The sequence below is a fragment of the Saccostrea echinata genome, unplaced genomic scaffold, assembly GCF_033153115.1.
Source record: "Saccostrea echinata isolate AGI-Se365-2 ecotype Australia unplaced genomic scaffold, CSIRO_AGI_Sech_v1 ptg000009l, whole genome shotgun sequence".
Classification (NCBI taxonomy): domain Eukaryota; kingdom Metazoa; phylum Mollusca; class Bivalvia; order Ostreida; family Ostreidae; genus Saccostrea; species Saccostrea echinata.
Window position 1 is genome coordinate 8,958,471 of NW_026889758.1, and position 14,853 is coordinate 8,973,323.

Consider the following 14,853-nt stretch of genomic DNA (forward strand, 5'->3'; position numbering starts at 1 on the left):
CACTAGCAAATCTGTCAACAGTGTATGGACCCCCAAATACTAACAATTCATAAGTAATCTGCCAGTCATCATACTAACATTGGCGAAATAGTCCACCTCGGTTTTGCCCTGTTTGAAATCTAAAATTTACTGAGAGAAATAGCAAATTATACACATTTGGAAAAGATGCTGAAAGCTAAATTTTGTAACTGAGACGTTGTGCTGCCTTTTTGAACAATTTTCGCACAATTTTAATTATCAGTTTGTCACTATACTGCTTTCCCTGATAAAGAAACTGCAAGAGAATTTGATTTTATTTCAATGACTTTCAATTCTCTTCATAATAAGGAGTACACCGCGAGTATGACAGGTCGGCAGGGGATGCTCACTCCTCCATGGCACCTGATCCCACCTCTGATATTTTGGAGGTCCGTGTTTGCTCTGCTCCTGATTTCTATTGTTTGAATGGACTTTTGAGCTTGAATACTGTTTGTTATCTAATACTGTTTGTTATCTCCATATATTTCATGTGGAGATCCTCAGTCATTGGGATTTTGACTACATAATTATATGATGTACTTTTCTCGTCTGCTTTTACAAAATATATGCACCTGCCGCAACATTAATTGCAAGCATCTAAAATTACTAAAAGAGAAAGTAAAAATTTTGTTATCAAACGCTTTTGATTCATTTTCAACAAGAATGTCAAGAACTCTCTAGCTTTGTTCTAATCATATCCGTCAATTCAAAATTCATTAAATGATCCCAATGAACGCGACTTTCTATTATAATAGCAAAATAAATGTATTTCGACATTATTTATCAATAACCCAGACTGCGTCGTGATAAAATTAGGGAAAGGGCTGGAATAGGCTGTGCCTGCTGCCGTGTCCCCTACAAATTATTGCGAATGAAATATTATTAAAATTAAGAAAGTTGACGGAAACCTCTTTCTTTATTTGCTTTGCAAGAGTCAAAAATATTACTAGTTGATAAGTTTCCCAACTTAGAGTCCAAATACTCAGTATGTCTTGAACAAATTAAATGTGTCGGTGATCGATGTCCGGAATCACGGGCCTGTTTGATTGTACAGCAGATAGTTTGTGTAGTAAAGACTCGTCAATAGACAGCGTAGCTGCAGATCTGCAGCTCGCTGGTCTGAAAAAATCAGAGAGCTACAGTGCCACACATTTAAAAAGTGTATATTTATTGCGCATTTAAAAGTGCACTGACTGCAGCGACGTCTTTCGGGGAAAAAACAAATCTTGATTGTTTTTTAAACAAGCCCGTAGAATATCAAATGAAATTTGTCAGGGGTCTAACGGCCACGAGTGAACTCAGGACCCCTGACGTTGTGAGGATGCATATTTGAGGGTATTTACCACTGACTTCATCCTAATGCGATTACACTTTCATCCCAAAACAAGGTTCATTTAGCAGTTTAGAGAACATTCTCCTCTTATGAATTTTAACAAAATATTTAAAGTTAATCCTTATTAAACGCTTCCTCCAGCAAGTTATATACGCAAAATATACACACATACAGATTCTAGGTCTAACCACGGTCCTTTTATATACACACGATATACACACATATAAATTCTACCTCTAACCACGATCCTGTTATATATACACACTTTACACACATATAAAATAAATTCTACTTCTAACCTTGATCCTGTTATATATACACACATATACATTCTATTCTCTTTAGAGAAGTGGACAGGCTTTCGCCTACATCCACTTCTCTTCGCAAGCCTTCATGTTTTGATTCTGGAAAACATGTAAATCTCGAACCGGTGACGGTCTACACTTCAACTGACATTTCGTCTAAAATACGTCTGAATGTACGTAATAGACGTGTTATATTATCAATTTTAACATAAATACACACAATTGTCACAAGAAAACTGACCTTTAAGTATTGTTAATCCATTTTCACAAGTTCTCCATCCCGGATTTAAATTATGTGCAAGTAACTCTTGAAGTATTCAAAAATCTCTAATTCGGATAAAAATGGAAACTATTTTTACAAAATAATAATGAAACGAGAGAAATCGTCTACTCTGTTTAAACTAACGAGACAGTATTTCCTCAAGTTTCGTTCAAATTCTTTTGATGTTTGTTTTAAATCTTTTTTCATTTCTCGGGAAAGGTAGAGTTAATATCGTTTAAAAATAAAAGAAAATATTTTTTAGTATTGTCAGTGAGGAAGTAATGAAGTAATTTTTAAGCTCAAATTTACATTTAAATTGTACTAAAATAGTAAAAATAAGTAAAGGTAATAATATTAATTTTGAATAATATGCTAAATCAAAAGTGAATTGTCCAAAACTTTTTTTGAACATTAAAATACGTCTTCGCCAATTTTCCAAATTATCCGACTTAAAATTTTCAATTTTTTCTAATAAGCTGTGGTAGATAAACATTAGTTTAAATCCGGGATGGAGAACTTGTGAAAATGGATTAACAGAACTTAAAGGTCAGTTTTCTTGTGACAGTTGTGTGTATTTATGTTAAAATTGTTAAGACAACACGTCTGTTACGTACATTCGGACGTCTTTTAGACGAAATATCAGTTGAAGTGTAGACCGTCACCGGTTCGAGATTTACACGTTTTCCAGACTCAAAACATGAAGGCTTGCGAAGAGAAGTGGATGTAGGCGAAAGCCTGTCCACCTCTCTAAAGAGAATAATATACATTCTACCTCTAACATAGTAATAAGTAGTTTTGACGTTAGAGGTTCTGACCGAACTGTTCTTGAAAGATAATGTGCAGACAGCATCGACACCATACACGTTCAGGTCAACTCCGTTGGGCTGAACATGTTCCTAGAATGGACGACTCACGCATCCCGAAGCAACTTCTATCCGGTGAGCTAGTGAGAGAAGCGTTGATCGGAACTCCATCCGGACCTTCTTGTCCAGTATGTGGAAGGGCGTTCCATGCGAGGATTGGACTTGCCAGCCATCCTCGCACTCGCAACAAAACACAATAGCAGACGAGATGAAATTATGGTCATCTTCGATAACGAAGGACGAATTATCATATCGAGATAATGATCCAAAACAGATTTTGTTAAGTTAATTTGAGGGAGTAATAAAAAATATTTTATTCATATAGCTTTATTCATAATTTTTTAAAATCTGTGTATGTATAATTTGTTAAAAATTAATTTTGTTACTCTGTAGGATTGTTTAGGTGATATTTCCTATTACCGATACTAAAAGAAATACCCGGTATTTTCATTGAACGAACTGAAGTAAGACCGCAGAAAATTAACTGGAAATATGCAGCTTACGTCATTTCCATCTGTTGCATTCAAAATGGTTAATGATAGACAATGAAATGGGCGGGTACAATTCGATCCGGACGTCCTAGAAAACATTGGGTTGAAATTCTAGTTTGAAATTCATTTTCAATCCACCTGAGCTGTTTTCAAACCTTAAGTGTGAATGTATGATCCAAAAGACAAATAATTTCAATTCCCAAATACATGTTGTTTTAAATTCATATTTATACGAGTTTTTTAGCCTATAATTTTAAGGACACGTAAAAGTAATAGAAGGCAGAGATTTTTTTTTCAGGAGACGGCCATTTGATTCTAGAAAGGGGGGGGGGGGGCTGTCAAAAATTGTAAAGTCAGATCATGCTTTCACATGACAAAATATATTTATTTCTAGGATGACAAGAGCTTTTTTTAAGTATGGACTTCACTGAAAAATGACAAACAAAAACAGGGAGGGGTTGTCCAAAGATAAGAAAACTTTCTTATTTATTTCTGAATTGACAGATATTATTCTCTCTGCAGCTAAACAATCTTTGAAAGAAAAGAGAAATTTATCTAACAAAAAAAAAACACACACACATTAAAAATAATAAACATTGGTTTGATAATGATTTAGTCAAAAAAAGAAATAATTTACTGGAATATGCAAAAATTCTTGCTAAATACCCTAAGGACCCTATAGTAAGAGGACATTTCTTCAAACTTCTTAAAAATTATGCAAAACTCCGAAAATTTAAATATAAAGAGTTCAAAAACAGTATGCTTAATAAAATTGATGAGTTACATGAAAATGGTCCAAAAATGTATTGGGAATTAATTAAAAAATATTCAAAACAGAGTACAGGTGATAAAGGTTCTTTAATATCCTATAGTGACTGGATACAGCATTTCAATATGTTAAACACTAGTGAAGCTTGTTTTAACTCGCGTATTGCTGCTTTAGAGGAACATGTCTCTAAACTAGAATCTAATATGTACTTCAATGAATTGGACTATAGAATCACTAAATCAGAAATTTCCGAGGCAATAAGCAAATTAAAGTATCATAAATCTCCAGGATTGGACAGAATATCTAATCATATGCTGAAATATGGACAAAGCTCACTCATTGATAGTCTGCAAAAATTATTCAATAGCTGTTTAGCTGGTGGTATTTATCCAAACCAATGGTCCTCTGGTATTATAACTGTACTGTATCTGGTGATGCACATGACCCAAATAATTATCGCGGGATAACCATAACTTGTGCAGTAGGAAAATTAATGAATAGTATTCTCAACAATAAATTAGACAAATTTCTTGAGAAACATCAAATAATTAATGAATGTCAGATTTGTTTTACAAAATTGGCAAGGACATCAGATCATATGTTCATTCTTAGAAACATAATTGAAACTTACTGTCAGAACAGAGATGGTCGCTTATACGCATGCTTTATAGATTTTAGAAAAGCATTTGACACTGTAATTCACTCAGGTATAAAATATAAATTGCTAATGTTGTGTGTTGAAACAAATTTTTATATGCTTATTAAAAGTATGTACAATAATAGCAAGTCATGCATTAAAATAAAAAAATCACCACACAGATTTTTTTCACAATAAACTTGGTGTAAAACAAGGTGACAATCTCAGTCCCAATTTGTTTAAGATATTTATAAAGGATTTACCAGAGTATCTTAAAGATGCAAATGACGCAATAATACTGAATGGTAAAAAAGTACATTGTCTAACGTATGCAGATGATGTAATATTACTGTCACATTCAACAACTGGCTTACAAAGTAATCTTGATAAATTGCAAAAATTCTGTTCTGATTGGTGTCTAAAAGTTAATACTAATAAAAGTAAGGTTTTAATTTTCAATAAAGCGGGAAGAACTCTTAAACACAATTTTATTTTTGAACGTAAAGAAATAGAATGTGTGTCTTCTTATAGGTATTTAGGAATATATTTTAATGCAGCTGAAAATTTTTCTAGTGCTCAAGATGATTTGTACAAAAAGGCAATGAAAGCATACTTTGAATTGCAGAAAGACTTTTTATCATTACAACCAAGCATTAGAACATCTCTTCATGTCTTTGATCACACTATCAAACCAATATTACTCTATGGCAGTGAGATTTGGGGAATCATAAATCGCCCATCTTTGTTTAACCGCAACACTATATCTTTGCATGATTTTTACTCCAAACTAAAGTGTGAAAATCTCCATATGAAATTTTGTAAATTTATTTTAGGTCTTCATAGAAAGTGCTCAAATTCTGCAACTTTGTCAGAACTTGGTAGATTTCCATTACACCTTTATGTTGTAAAAAATATAATGAACTATGTGAATAGACTAAAAAATCTTGGGACTTCTTTCCCATTATTAAATGCAGCATACCTTCAAAGTAAGCTTAATGCTAATACATGCAAATCGGTCATGGTATGGTATACTATGTAAATTTCTTCAAATTGCTGGGATAAACCATATTATTACCATAAATAAACCCTTATATTTCAAGAAAAAATGCAAAGAATTATCATATAATCATTACACAAATGAATGGTACAATATGAGAAATTTACAAAAAGGAAAACTTGAAACTTACAGAAAATTTAAAACTAATTTGGTTTTTGAAAATTACCTAGCACTGTTATCACCTGAACAACGCAAAGTACTTACAAGGTTGCGGACATCAGCACATAATTTACCAATAGAACGAGGTCGTTACTTAGGGATTCCCTGACAACTAAGAACTTGTACAAATTGTTCTTCTCACCAAGTTGGAGATGAAATTCATTTACTCTTTGAATGCCCAAAATATAATTAACTTAGGCAAAATATGTATGAAAGTATACAACAACATTGTAAACAAATTTTACTTCTTGATAACATGAACAAATTAATATGGATATTGAATTGTGAAAATTATGATGTTCTTAAATCCCTTTGTGAATTGATCAAGGGAGAAATATAATGTGTCTTCTACATGTATATAGAATTTAAAATTGTATACTTTTAACACTCAATAAATGTTAGTTTGGTCATAAGAGATGCAAACATGGTGACTTATAAAGTACCAATGCACTGTCCTGTGGTATCTTTTGCAATATATTGGAATATATCTATTCAGTTTATATTTTTGTAGATGTATATCTCTGGCTTTTTTGCATTATGGTACACGGTGGTACTTGTTTATACTTTACAATGTGTATTTCAAATTGTACATGTTAGCAATTATCTCAATTTATGAACCATGAGTAAATTGACTAAGTATATGTATTAAGAATATGCTGAATATTACTATTATCACATTTTGTGAATAATTATTATACTCATATGTTCTGTTTAATAATCATGTATGTAATATGCTCAAAGGGGCCCCGATTTGGAATAATAAATAAATAATAATAATATTTCAAAGATCGATAAGCCCCCCCCCCCCCCCCCCGGCGCACACATACCAAACAGAAATCAAATATTTCTTTAAAAACACTGGACAGAAAATCCTGATTTATATAAATTTCAAACTATTCCGAAATTTAATTGTCTATCATTATTTTTTTTTACTGTAACAGATAGAAATGACGTAAGCTGCATATTTCCAATTTTGCCCGTTAATATTCCACGGTCTTAACGTTCCGTGTGCGTGAATGTGTACATGCGATGTATGTACATTTAAAGAAAATCATTTTTTATGCCCCCGTATCGAAGATTCGGGGGTATATAGTTTTTGCCCTGTCCGTCCGTCTGTCTGTTTATCTGTTTGTCCGCAAAAACTTTAACATTGCTCATAACGCTTGATTGGTTGGAGCTATAGCTTTCATATTTCACATGTGTATTCCTTGTGAGAAGACCTTCCTTTGGGCACCATCATATTTGACTTTGACCTTGGAGTTTGACCCAGATATATATAATTTTACCCAACTTTAACCTGGGCCATAACTTTTGAACAGGGTGTGCTAGGGCTTTCATGATTCACACGTGTAATCCATGTGACAAGACCTTCCTTTGGATAACAACGACTTTGACCTTTTGACCTTGACCTAGGAGTTTGACCTACTTTTGAAAAACTTTAACCTTGGCGATAACTTTAGAACTGTTGGTGCTAGGGCTTTCATACATCACATATGTAATTCTTGTGCCAAGATATTTCTTTTGATATCAACAACTGTGACCCTTTGACCTTAACCTTACAGTTTGACCTACTTTTGGAAAACTTTAACCTTAGCCATTTTTGAAGAGTTGGTCCTAGGGCTTTCTTTTTTTTCTTACAAGTGTATTACTTGTGACAATACCTTCCTTCAAATATCAACAATTATAGCCCATAGACCTTGGAGTTTGATGTACTTTTGGAAAACTCTAACCTTGGTCATTACTTTTGAGCAGTTGGTGCTAGGATTTTCATACTTCACATATGTAATCCTTGTGCCAAGACCTTATTTGGATATGACCATTTGATCTTGTCCTTGGAGTTTGGCATACTTTTGATAAACTTTAACCTTGGCAATATTTTTTGAACGGTTGGTGCTAGGGCTTTACTATTTCACATGTGTATTTCTTGTGAGAAGGCCTTTCTTTGGGCACCAATAATTTTGACCATTTGACCTTGACCTTGATGTTTGACTTACTTTTGAAAACCTTTTTCATATCTTTTCAATGGTTGCTGCTAGGACTTTCATATTTCACAGGTAAATTCCTCGGGTCTTGCTCACAGGTATATTCCTCGGGAAAAGACCTTACTTTGGGTTCAAACATATTTGATTTGCATTTGAGAAAGTTTAATTTTCGCTATAAGTTGCCATATGGGGGCATTAGTGTTTCACAAACACATCTTGTTTACATCTTTATACCCCCATTTTTTGTCATTTAAAATACTCAACAGATGATGCTCAATTTCGCTATTCTAATTAAGTCCCCTGATTGCCATGATCCATTGTATAATTTAGGTTGTGTTCGTTAAATCGAAAATGGATAATCATAAGATTTGTCACTGCTTTATCACGAAACTATCTAAAGTATAAGAAATCTTAAGACAAGTCTTCAGACAAACTGCATGCTTCAATGTCACAAGGAAGTAAAAAAAAAATGTTTGCAAAAAGTTTAATTGTCAATATGTCTGTCTTTCATTTTCTTTAAACATTGAAATAATAGTGAGTCTTAAATAATTTCTTTTGCAGTTGTACTCTCAGAAAAAAAAACCAATTTATTGCATCAGCTTCAATTGAAAGGGGGGCTTATTTGAATAAATGTCAATGCAAAAACAAGGTGTGTTTGTGAAACACTGATTCCCCCTTATGGCAACTTATAGCAAAGGTTAAACTTTCTCAAATGCAAATCAAATATGTTGGTACCTAAAGTAAGGTCTTGTCTCGAGGAATAAACCTGTGAAATATGAAAGCCCTAGCAGCAACCATTGAATAAATAAGGAAAAGGTTAAAGATTTTTCAAAAGTACATCAAACATCAAGGTCAAGGTCAAATAGTCAAAATTAATGATCTTCTCCCAAGAAATACACAGGTGAAATATGAAAGCCGAAGCACCAATTGTTCAAAAGTTATGACCAAGGTTAAAGTTTTCCAAAAGTAAGTCAAACTCCAAGGTCAAGGTCAAAGGGTCAAAGTTGTTGGTATCCAAAGAAAGGTCTTCTCAAAAGGATTACATATGTGAAGTATATAATCCCTAGCACCAGCCGTTCAAAAGTTATGGCCAAGGTTAAAGTTTTCCAAAAGTAGGTCAAACTCCAAGGTCAAAGTCAAAGGTCAAGGTTGTTGGTATCCCAAAGAAGGGCCTGTCACAAGGATTACACATGTGAAACATGAAAGCCCTAGCACCTATGGCCAAGGTCAAAGTTTTCCAAAAGTAGGTCAAACTCCAAGGTCAAAGGGTCACAGTTGTTGTATCCAAAGGAAGGTCTTGTCCCAAGAATTACACAAGTGAAGTATGAAAGCCCTAGCACCAACCGTTCAAAAGTTATGGCCAAGGTTAAAGTTTTTCAAAAGTAGGTCAAACTCCAAGGTCAATGTCAAAAGTTGTTGGTATCCAAAGGAAGGTCTTGTCAAAAGGATTACACATGTGAAGTATGAAAGCCCCAGCACCAATTGTTCAAACGTTATGGCCAAGGTTAAAGTTTGGTAAAATTTGGCAAAACTGGGTCAAACTCCAAGGTTAAGGTCAAAAGGTCAAATATGGTGGTACCCAAAGAAAGGTCTTGTCACAAGGAATACACATGTGAAATATGAAAGCCATAGCTCCAACCAATCAAAAGTTATGGGCAAGGTTAATAAAAGTTTTTGCAGACAAACAGACAGACGGACGGACAGGGCAAAAACTATATACCCCCAAATCTTCGAAACGAGGGCATAATAAAAATAATGAATAAAATTTGCTTAAATGTCTTTTTGCTCAGAACAATATAGCTGCTAACAAAATGTATATGATACTACTTTTGATTAAATCCGCTACTACGTTTATGCCTTTGCAGATTTATTGAATGGTTTTCCAATAAATTCAGTTGAAACGCCAACTCATATTCAAAGTTCCGCGGTTCGTCCATAAAAATCTATCAAGGTGTCTCTGAAACACCGAACTACTGCAACAAAATAGCAGTGCTAACTACAAGAGCCTATAAGGATAAATCTATGAATAAAAAACGTATTAACGCGAAATGAAAAGGCGCTATAACGTCAATTAAGGCGTTATATAACGCCTTTTAATTTTTTTTTTTCAATAGATTGATCCTAAAAGGCTTTCTTAACTATCAGTCGAAATAGAGAAACGAAAGAACAATTTTCAATCATAATTTAACAGTTTAGCATCAAATGGTACAGCAGTATTTATATTGCGTTTTCCTAAACATTCCGGTGGATTATATGGATGTGTGTGTGTGTGTGGGGGGGGGGGGGGGGGGGGGTTACCTCAACAACTTAAATTATTTGCTTTTCATCTAATTATGTAAGACTGAAAGACGTGTTTAGTTTCTGAAAAAAAAATCACTACGGAGTAACAAAATAAATAAATGTATAAAACGTCTTAAAAATGCAGGGTGGCTACGCCAAAGTTCGATTTTGTTTACTTTCATGTGCGGGCCTTGTCCAGACCAAAAAATGCATATATTTCGTATTTTTATTAATTCAAAATGTATTTACTTTAAAACATATCAATATAATAAATCAACTGCATGCATGTATCTCGAATATTGTGACAGCCATTTTCAAAAATGCATAAGTAGTGATGCTTGGACATAGAAAATATGATGAATTCAAAATTTAATGATTTTGAATGAAGTTAAAAATGATATGATATCTGGTTCTTACATAGTACATGTACACATGGCAGAAAGGAGCAATTCTGGGGGCGAGGCAATTTCAGTTGGGAGGGGCACAAGCAAACAAAAATGCCTTGAAAAGAATAATGTGACACAACCATAAAGTACCTACATTTTATATTTTCTATTGTATAGTATTTATTGGCAAATTTATTAGGTGGAAAGGGAGAGGTGTCATTGTTCTGAGTGGCCTGATAATATAGCACAAAGGATTGTTCTATCTCTAAAAACCATTCTTTTTAAGAATCATTTTAAAAATCGTTTTGAGCCAAAATATATACCGTAGCCATGTTCACTTTATACTTTTAAAGACAGGTATCTAGTTGTCTTAAGATTAAGATAGGTCTTAAGATTATCATAAGATATGAGAGTTTTGTGAAACAGTTATGGTGCAATCTTAAGATAATTTTCGGTCTTAAGACAGATCTTAATCATAAAATAGTTTTGTGAAATGGACCCCAAATTCATGTATCTATAGTCAACACATCCAACTGTCTTTTCTCCAATTTGTCCATTACATACCAGAGAGCAAAACAAACTTTCAAAAGTTGTTGTTGTTGTTTTTTTTTTTTTTTTTTTTTTTAAATGTGGGCGTTACCATATACATTTACATCGGGATCGAAATGCAATGTTTTGAAAACACCATTTCAGGAACGTTTGGTTTTTTTTTTTTTTTTACAGGGACCTATAATAATGCTAAGAGTATACTATAGAAGAAGTTTGTTGTTGTAAAATTTGTAGTAGAAGTGTACCCCATCATGGCCCATGTAAACAATTGCCTCTCGGAAGTTGTTATACGCATGCTCTGAAGTTGAAACAATGGGTGGAAAGAGTACGACTGTTTTACTGACTGAGGTGACGTCCTAATTCCTAAAGGTATTGGTATTTAGTGTTTTTGATAAGTATACATTGAATTTTTTTGCAAGCGATTCGTTTCAAAGTGGTAAACTTTAAAAGTCTAATTTGAACTCGTTGTGATTCCTCAAGAAGCAACAGACTGATAGATATATATACAAAAGAGAACTCGGTGCAGTCCAATACGAGATCCCTCTGACTTTAACCCCTGCTTTTATCAGTTTATATTTTGACATGTGAATCTCCCCTGCACATGTCAAAATATAAAAGCAGGGGTTAGAGTCAGAGGAATCTCGGATTAGGTGCAGTCAAGATAGGTTATCAGTTGTTAACATAGTTAAGCGAGTTTGTTTCAGTTATATTATATACACTAATGGAAAAATAACTAGAGCGAGCTCGTTGCAAAGCAACGAATAGGTCTTCCGTTGGAGCTGCGGAAGGAAGAAGTGATCTTGAGTCAAGGTCATGCCACATTCTAAAGTTATACATGTAAGCAATCTTGTAAGGGGAAGCAACTTACAATAGTTCGCTAGGAAAAACTGTAAAGGAATGTACGTGACCTTGAACATTCCAAATGCCTTGCGTCAAACCATGACACATTCTCGTCATAAAACCCAATCTGTGTGTTACCGACTTGAAAAGTTCACAGTGACACGTCATGTTCTTTTAGTCCATACATACAGTCAAAACATCGTATCCTTAGTGACCTTGAACTTGAGTCAAGGCCATGTCACACTCTGCATGATACCAGCAATGTTTCACTAGTACAAATGCGGTAGCGAAATTACAGTTTCTCTGTCAGTGACCTTGACTTGACCAAATGACCTTGCATCAAGGCCATAACACACACTGGTTAAAAGCAATCCCAGTCTGTGAGTTTCTGAATGGATAAAATCAGCCATGTTTTTTTCAGATCATACAGCGAGTCGGAATAATTTGTTAGATTCAACATAATGATTAAAAAATTCATTGAGAATGTTTTATGCCCAGTTTGGATAAGTAGTAAAACGTGGAGATGGGTCCTTTGGATGAGACCGTATAAGGTCTCGTGTCGGGGTAAGTGCTAGCATGAAAAGGATCTCTCATGCTATAAATTTTGAATTTACCGGGTGGCAGTAAATACTGACAACCGGTAAGTTCAAAATTTACAACATGACAGATCCATGGCACTTGATTCTACCTCTGATTTCAAAAGATTTGCAGTGTTCCTGATTTGTATTGTTTGAATGGTCTTTTAAGTTTGAATGCTGCACAGGTGCTTGTGGACAGGACCCCCCCCCCCCCCCTAATATACACCCCGGGGTCCAAGAATATTTTTATTCGTCTTTTTCCATAAATTAATCTTCTAGTACACATTTATGTATTCCATATGAAAAATCCATAAAAATAACGAAGAATTAACGTTTTATTAAAAAATCATACCCGCGGTAATATGAAATAGAGAAGGTAAGTCACTTCCATTTGTTAACACTGGACCCCTCTTGGATATCGGGCCTAAAATATCATATACATGTACCTACCACATGTCACCAAAATATGTTATTATATCTTGTTTCGGTAGATATTTTTGTCTTTTATCGTGCTATTTAAACCGAAGACCTTAAATAGTGTCTGTGGCTGTCACTATTTCGGTGTTTTTCAGAAACTTGATCGTAGAATTAGTCAAAGTCCACAACTGGACAATAAACTGATAAATCGGCTACAGTATATTATCTGTTCACAGAAACGACATATTGAAACTGGGAAAAAAATAATCCAGAAGCAATTCATTTCATTAAAAATTCTATCATGAATATTTTGTTTTAATCGATGGACTCGATAAATCAATAAACTGACCGAAGGAAAAACTTTGCACGTGCCGTAACATTCTGTACGTTTTCTTTTTTTTAATTTTACATTCTACTTGCATAATACATGCACATGTACATGTACATATATATTAAACAGAAAGATAAATACCAAGCCCGACGGCATTTTAAAAAAAAGTAATAAAACATAATTTGATTTGATCTATTTTATTTCATTTAAACTCTATTACTTTGTTTTAAAAGTATGATTGATCTTTTTTCCTTTTAATAGACACTCAGGGTAAAAAAAAGAAGTAACTATATATTGACTCGCGTAACTTTCATGGTTGTAGTTACATTTGAAAATGAAGAAATAATGAAATAATGAAACGTTGAAGGAACTGGTGTGTTGTATGGCTAGACAACGCATTGCATATGCAGAGAAATTTACCACAGGTACTCTAGGACAGGTGTGAAACCCCTAGGGCATGCCGTATCCTGCTCTTGCTCTGCTAATCCCTATACACAGGAAATGATCGCGACTAATACTTAATACACAAAGAAACAGAATATATTCAAGTAAACTTGGCATCGATTTTTTTATTGAGTATTATTGAGAATAATAAGTTTTAGTGATACATGTATACCCCCCCCCCCCCCGTTTTAATTGTTTTGTGAAGTTCATCACCATGCACATTCCATCTTCAGTAATTGGAGAAATGTTTAAATTAAAAACAAACCACTGTTTACAAAAGAAGTAAATATCGAGGGAAAAAAATTGTTATATTTTATTGATATCTTTTATAACGTTCACGCGCCCACTCACTGCAAACGCTCACCATCGAATATTACAGCTTTCCGGTCATTCGAAAATTTCAGGGAAATGCTTGCACATTAATACAGTAAAGTGAAATTATTTAAATGAATTATATTGTTCTAAGTTTGGTAAAAAAAAAAAAAAACATGAACAGTATATAGATATATTTTTTTCCTCATAGGAATGCTGAAAACTGTTAATCGGAACTCGCACTGACTATTGTTTAGCACGTGTATGTAACATTGCAGTTCGCATATAATTTGAAAAGAGAAGTTATTAGAACTTATATTTCCGACATTAAAATTTGTCACGTTAAACTCTCAAATGACTCAGCTTATAAATAGTTTTCTTGATACTATTTAAAAAAAGATGTCGCTTTAGTATTGATATATAACTTAACAAAATTAATAATAATAAATAATTAAAAAAAACGATTAAATATATTCTGCTTTACAATTTTTTTTTTTTTTTTTTTTTTGTTCTTTCATTATTTTCACCTTTTGCGAAATAAAAGAAAATACTTTCATAAATATACATACACTGCGGGATTTTAATTTGTTTTTTTTAAGAGGGAATTTCTCAAAATTCCTGTTCGGGGAGATAACTCCCGTTTGTTTACGATACTAGTTGATCGATGATTTAACCGCGGCGGGGACAGGTAGGTGATGAATTTCCCGCGGAGGGAACGCGGTTTACCTGTCTCACCTGGCCAAATCCCGCGTTGTGTTTATACCGCGACGGGGCGCGGGAAATACGGGATCCGCGTTGCCTGTACTGTACATGTATAGTCAATCAGATTAGAAATACAGC

The 14,853-nt window shown here is 33.9% G+C and overlaps 1 protein-coding gene across 1 annotated transcript in view; it reads left to right on the forward strand.

Moving 5' to 3' along the window:
• The first annotated feature begins 11,332 nt into the window (after positions 1 to 11,332).
• LOC133181739 (transmembrane protein 53-A-like) overlaps positions 11,333 to 14,853 on the forward strand; it is a 30,457-nt gene continuing 26,936 nt past the window's right edge. The window contains exon 1 of the mRNA XM_061316314.1: positions 11,333 to 11,460. The gene's annotated coding sequence lies outside the window, so the exon portion shown is untranslated. The remainder of the gene's footprint in view (positions 11,461 to 14,853) is intronic.